Raw genomic sequence first — 5,943 nt, 5'->3', positions numbered from 1 at the left:
TCACAAAGTGGCAGCAGATGTTGCGATGCGGAAACACAAGTGGCCAAGTTAAGAGTCAGATGATTATTTATTCATTAGTACGGGTTTTCGCCGGGTGGCTGGCTGGATGGATGGCGAAAAGGCACTTAAATTATGCGATGTTATTGTTTCCTAGTTATGGGGTTTGATTGTAGAATCCTTTCTGTTTTTGAGTTTAATCACTTGGAATATCTTGATGGGTGATAATTTCAAGAAAAATACAACTTTTACTAATGATTTAATTTCAAAACTGAAAGAGAACTTACAAGTTTGAATTTTTCTCGAATTTCATAATGTATTGAACTTCAAAAAAAAAAAAAAAATTCGAAAAAACATCAATAGAAAATATGGAAGACTTATTTTGAAATAAAAATCTATTTACAACCCGAAGCATTTTCTGTTGAGCCATAACACGTGTTTTGATATTGAATTTTGACTCTTGATTCTTGACTCCTAGTCCTAGATTTCCCATTTTCTATTCTTGACTCTCGATACTCGTGATACATTCTCGAGCTTCGACTCTTGATTCTCAACTCTGATCTCTTGACTCTCGACTTCCGACATTTAACTCTCGACTCTCGATTTTTGACTTGTGACTCTCAACTTTTGTCTCTTGACTTTTGACTCTCGACTTCCAACTCTCGGCTTTCAAATCACGTATTTTAAATTACACAACTCCACTCTCGTTTTCAAAATTCAACTTTAATCTTCGTCTGTCAAACCGCGAATCTTGTCTATCGATTTTTGACTCTTTACTACCGATTCCCGAATTTTGGATTGTCGACTTTCGACTCTCGAATATTGGTTATGGAATCTCAATTTTCGATTCTCAACTTTTGATTTCCAACTTTCGACTCTTGGCGCTGGACTATCGAATCTTGGTTCTCGACTCTCGGCTCTCGAATTTCAACTTCGACTCTCGATTCTTGACTCTAGTTTTCCAACTTTCGACTTTTGACTCTTGATTTTCGACCCTCGAAATTCGATTCGATATTGTCTGACTGTCGACTTTCAGCTCTCCATTCTTAAATCTCAACTCTCGATTTTCGATTCTCGACTCAAAACTCTCGACTCTTGACATTCAGCTCTGGTTTCAAGACGTTTGACTGAAGATTGTCAACTTTGAACGCAGGACAACCTTTTCTCTACTCTAACTACCGATTCTCAATTCTCGGCTCTCGAGTCTCACGTCTCAACTTTCGACTCTGAACTCTTGTCTATCGACTGAAAAACTTTTGACTATCGATTTTCGGCTCTCGATGCTTGACTTTCAACGATATATATACGGCTATCAATATTCGACTTTTGATACTCAACTCTCGTTTTTAGACTTCCAACTCTTGACTCTTAACTTTCGACATTGGATCTGAATTCATGATTTTCGACTATTGATTGTTTAATTAACTTTCGATTCCCGATTTTAATTTCCACTCCATATTCTCAAGTCATACCTTGTGACGCCCTTAGCCTGACTATCGATTCTTAACCAAAATTGCCGAACAGTTGGATATTTAAAAAAAATGAACTTCAAATTATTTGGAGTTTTTATGGAACTTTTGTTATGAATTGAAATTTCGAAGTTGAGGTGATTTGAATTATATCTAATTATAACTTTATTTCGTTGAACGAAGGAGAGCAAAATTTTTGGAATTCCTATCTAAAGGATAATAAATTTGTTGATTCTTATTTCAGAGAAATCAATTTCAATTTTCAGCTTCCTAAAATTGGTCGAAAGCTCCCACAGCTTCTTGGAATTAAAACCGAAAAAGATATCATCCAGCAAAACAAAGTCTCGGGGGGCTCTTCTGAGACTTCCCAAGAAATGCGTTGAATTCACGTTTTCTTCCCAAAATGCGTACAATTTGGCAAATTTTTCATTCACCTCGGTATCTCCGCAATGCATTTGGGTCTCCGGAGCCACTTTCTCAGAAATAGAAATTTCCAAAACGTGACCTTGTCACCCGAAATCGTCGTCATAAAGCCCCTGTCAGTGACACCGTTCTTTCGTTATCCAAAAACTGGACGCTTACCAACAACATCAGCATCATCATCAGCTTCTTGCTCATCTCAAGAACGAAAGTAGAAAACGAACGCCATTCCATCACACGCCAAGGAATGTGTCATCACGTTCGTCCTGAGTTCTCCGCAAAATTTGGCCATCCATCACGGTGTGCTTGCTGTTCTCTTTTTTTTTTGTAACCCAACGGCAGGGGAAAGCAAGAATCTTCAGAAAAAGATACAACTGTACGAGTCCTACGAGCAAAAAATAACTCAACTTCCTGACTTCCGAGCGAGACGAAAGCGAGCGAAACACTGCGCCAGCTGTTGTCTGAATTACAGCATCGGTTGAAAAATTTGACTCGTTTCGATCGTTTTTTCTCTTTAGTTTTTTTTATAATTTTAATGAAACTTTTTACACTTTTCAGCATCAAACTTTTTAAAATTCTTTAATAAATTTGACCACAAATAATTTTCCACCTGATAATCTTTTCTGAAAATCATATCCAAAAATTCAGGACCCATCCTGCTACCAAGATTATCACAAAGTCAAAAAGAAGGTGAAGGGGGGGCCAAACACGGATAAGCAATGTTGTTTGTCCTCAACGAAACGAGTCAACCTTTGATGAATATTTTGCCATGAATAAGTAAAAATGTTGTCATCCGTCCCAGGAATGGATGAGCCCCTTGTCGGAAGAGCAGCATCATTGGAGCCTCGACGGATGAATGTATGGTTTGGTGAGGTTTCGTAGTAGGATTTTCCTTTTTTGTTCGTAGGCCCCCCAAAACCGGTGGGAATTTCAGGGAAGATAATCAAAGAGCCCACCAACAACAAAAAAATATACTGATCTTCGATGATCCATCACGGCTGGGAAAAGATAATTTTTGCTTTCCTGCCTTGATATGGTCCTCGGTACAATCCCATCTCACGTATGAAGTGTACCGGAGGTCTTCCAATTAGCATTTCGAGTTGTTCCGTTTTTTTTTTTTCGTTTTGTTCATTTTGTTTGCCTCAACGTGTTCACTTAACAGATTACTCAGGATTAAGTTTTGTTCTTTTTCCCCGGGTCGAAAATTGAATCATTTATTAAGCCTGACAGCAGGCAAATTGTGAAGCTCCAAGGATGGATGTCGAATGGGAACCAGTCAGGAAATGCGCCTACGTGTTGATGCTTGAACCTGTATCCCCGAAGGGATTGAACTTAATCCATCGGCTACGGATGAAATGAATCCAGCGAGGAATAAAATGTTGAAACACAACACACGGGAATCAATCGCAACTTCGAAAAGTTTATACGCATAAAAAATTGAGTATTTGATTTCGAAAATACAAATTAAGTGACCTTTAACATGTGTTAAACCTTCAAACCTATAATCTAATCTCTCAACTCAACTCTAATAACTCAGTAGTTAACTCTCAACTTCACTTCTTATTCAAAATTTTAATAATTCTCAATGCACAACTCTTTATTCTCAATTTCTTATTCTGAGTTCAACTTTCTCACTTCCCAAGTCCCAGTTCTCAATTCTCAATTCTCAATTCTAAATTCTCAATTCTCAATTCTCAATTCTCAATTCTCAATTCTCAATTCTCAATTCTCAATTCTCAATTCTCAATTCTCAATTTTCAATTCTCAATTCTCAATTCTCAATTCTCAATTCTCAATTCTCAATTCTCAATTCTCAATTCTCAATTCTCAATTCTCAATTCTCAATTCTCAATTCTGAATTCTCAACTGTCAAATTGTCAATTCTCAATTCTTAATTTTAAATTTTGAATTCTCAAATCTCAATTCTCTATTCTTAATTTGCAGTTTTCAATTTCAAATCTTCATTGTTTAATGCTTGGTTTGGGTTCTTTGTTTTTGAAATAGGCATTTCAGTCTTTAGGAAGCAGATTAAGAGTTTTACAGTTTGCCCGACGTTTCAGCTTGTGATGTTGGCCTTCTTCAAGGGATAATTTATATTACACTGTATGAAATGGCCGTAGGAGTGCGGGAGGGACGAGCTTTGAAGGTTTAAACGTCCCCCCCCCCTAGATGAAAGCCCAAAAATTCCAAGCGGAATGTTCTTATTTTAACTAAAATTTTCAAATTCTTATTCCAATTTCAATGAACGATCAAAATGAATCAAAAGTTACAATCCTGACTAAGAGCTAAAGAAAAAATTCCATTAAATCTTACCCCAGGTCTAAAATTCTACTACTGTTTTTTTTAAATACCTCCCTTGTTATTGAAATTAAGTTTCAAATACCAAATAATAAGATAACTAAGCTCCAATCCTTATCCAGATTTTGACGAAATTTTTCCAATTATTTGCTAAATCGAACAAACATTCAATTTGATTCTTCAGAAATATGTATTTTGCGTCCAAATTTGTTGAGCAAATTTTATAAAAATTAACATGAACGATTTCTGGAAGCTGGAAACATGATTGAAAGTTGACTGATGTTTTCGGATAAAAAATTTAGTTTTTTTTGTGATTCTTATGAAAAATTTTGATATTGTTGGATATAAGAGAAAATAGCCTGGATTTGCAGGGCAAGAATACTGATGGGAAAATATCTCGAAAGCTTAGGATACAATAATTCCATCCAAATTTGCATATGAACTTTGAAATTCGATGTATGTGATCAGATAATGGGTTCCGTATCCAATTTATTGTTCTTGTATTTCAGTTTGGATTATCATTAGTATTATTAGTCATTTATTTACTTTCATAATATTCCGCCTCACGACATAACTTGATGAACGTTCTCCAATTTCTGAGTAATTTCACATTCGCCAGATCACCGTAATAGGAATTATTATCTGAAAATAAGAATCGAAAATCGTTCTCGAATTCGGAATTCCGATATTGAACTCAGGTTCAAAAGGCAGGATACAAATTCGGAAATAAAATTGAAAATTCAGGTTACGATTTAGTTCGAAGTTGAGTTTAAGAATCAAGATTAAAAAATGAATGTGACAATTATATTGAAGATTCCAATTGCAGAAGATCGCAGTTTCATTATTTGGATTCTGGGTTCAAAATTTGAACAATTTCTTCAATCTGAATCAGTTTGAGAACAAAAACAGAAGAAATCATAAATAAAAAAGAAAATTTGTAATCGTTTTGAAGTTTTGTTCTTTGATGAATCATTATTTCAATAAAAAAAATTACAGTATTGAAATAATAAAATATATTTTAAATCATATATTTTAGTAGGCTGATCATGGCCTACTAAAATATATTATTTGAAAAATATTTCATTTTTTCAATACTGTAATTATCTTCAAGTAGCCCTTTATCTTCAAGTGGAAATTCAGTTGGAATTGTGTATTATTGGCTTGTTGTTTAACTTTTTTTTATATCAGATTCTTCAAAAATCATGTATCATCCTTAGTAAGATCTTAAATTTGAATTGAGTTTACAAGAGTTAAAAAAATATCCGATTGAAACTGGAAATTTAATCTCCTATTTTTATTTCATAAAATTTGACAAATTTTCACCAATGCTTGAAATGATTATGCTTGTGGCTAAAAAGAATTAGCTTTTAACTCCCTTATTTATACAAAATCAAAAGATTTTCTCAATAATTAAACCATCATAATAACTTCTTCTTTCTTTGAAAAAGAATATTAAAGAATTGAAAGATTAAAGACGGGTAGAAGATTAGAATCAGGTGAAAGATGTTGAAAATGAGCGGAAGGGTAATTTTAATTTGAAAAACTTTTCAACACATTTCTTTTTTTTGGTTCCTCACGGGCCTACAATCTGGCAGTGGTAGATACAGTTAGAGTGAGGCCTAGCGTGGTTGATCCCACAAGAAGAAATATTGCAGTGCAAACGAACTGCATTTAATTTAATTTTATTTTATTTTGTTTAACGCTAAAAAAGTCCCAACATTTTTTTTTCACTTTTTGGAAGGCACAAGACTTGTTTAAA

Source organism: Uranotaenia lowii, chromosome 2 (assembly GCF_029784155.1).
Source record: "Uranotaenia lowii strain MFRU-FL chromosome 2, ASM2978415v1, whole genome shotgun sequence".
NCBI lineage: Eukaryota > Metazoa > Arthropoda > Insecta > Diptera > Culicidae > Uranotaenia > Uranotaenia lowii.
The sequence above is the reverse complement of the archived record's forward strand: the minus strand, read 5'-3'. Positions refer to the sequence as shown.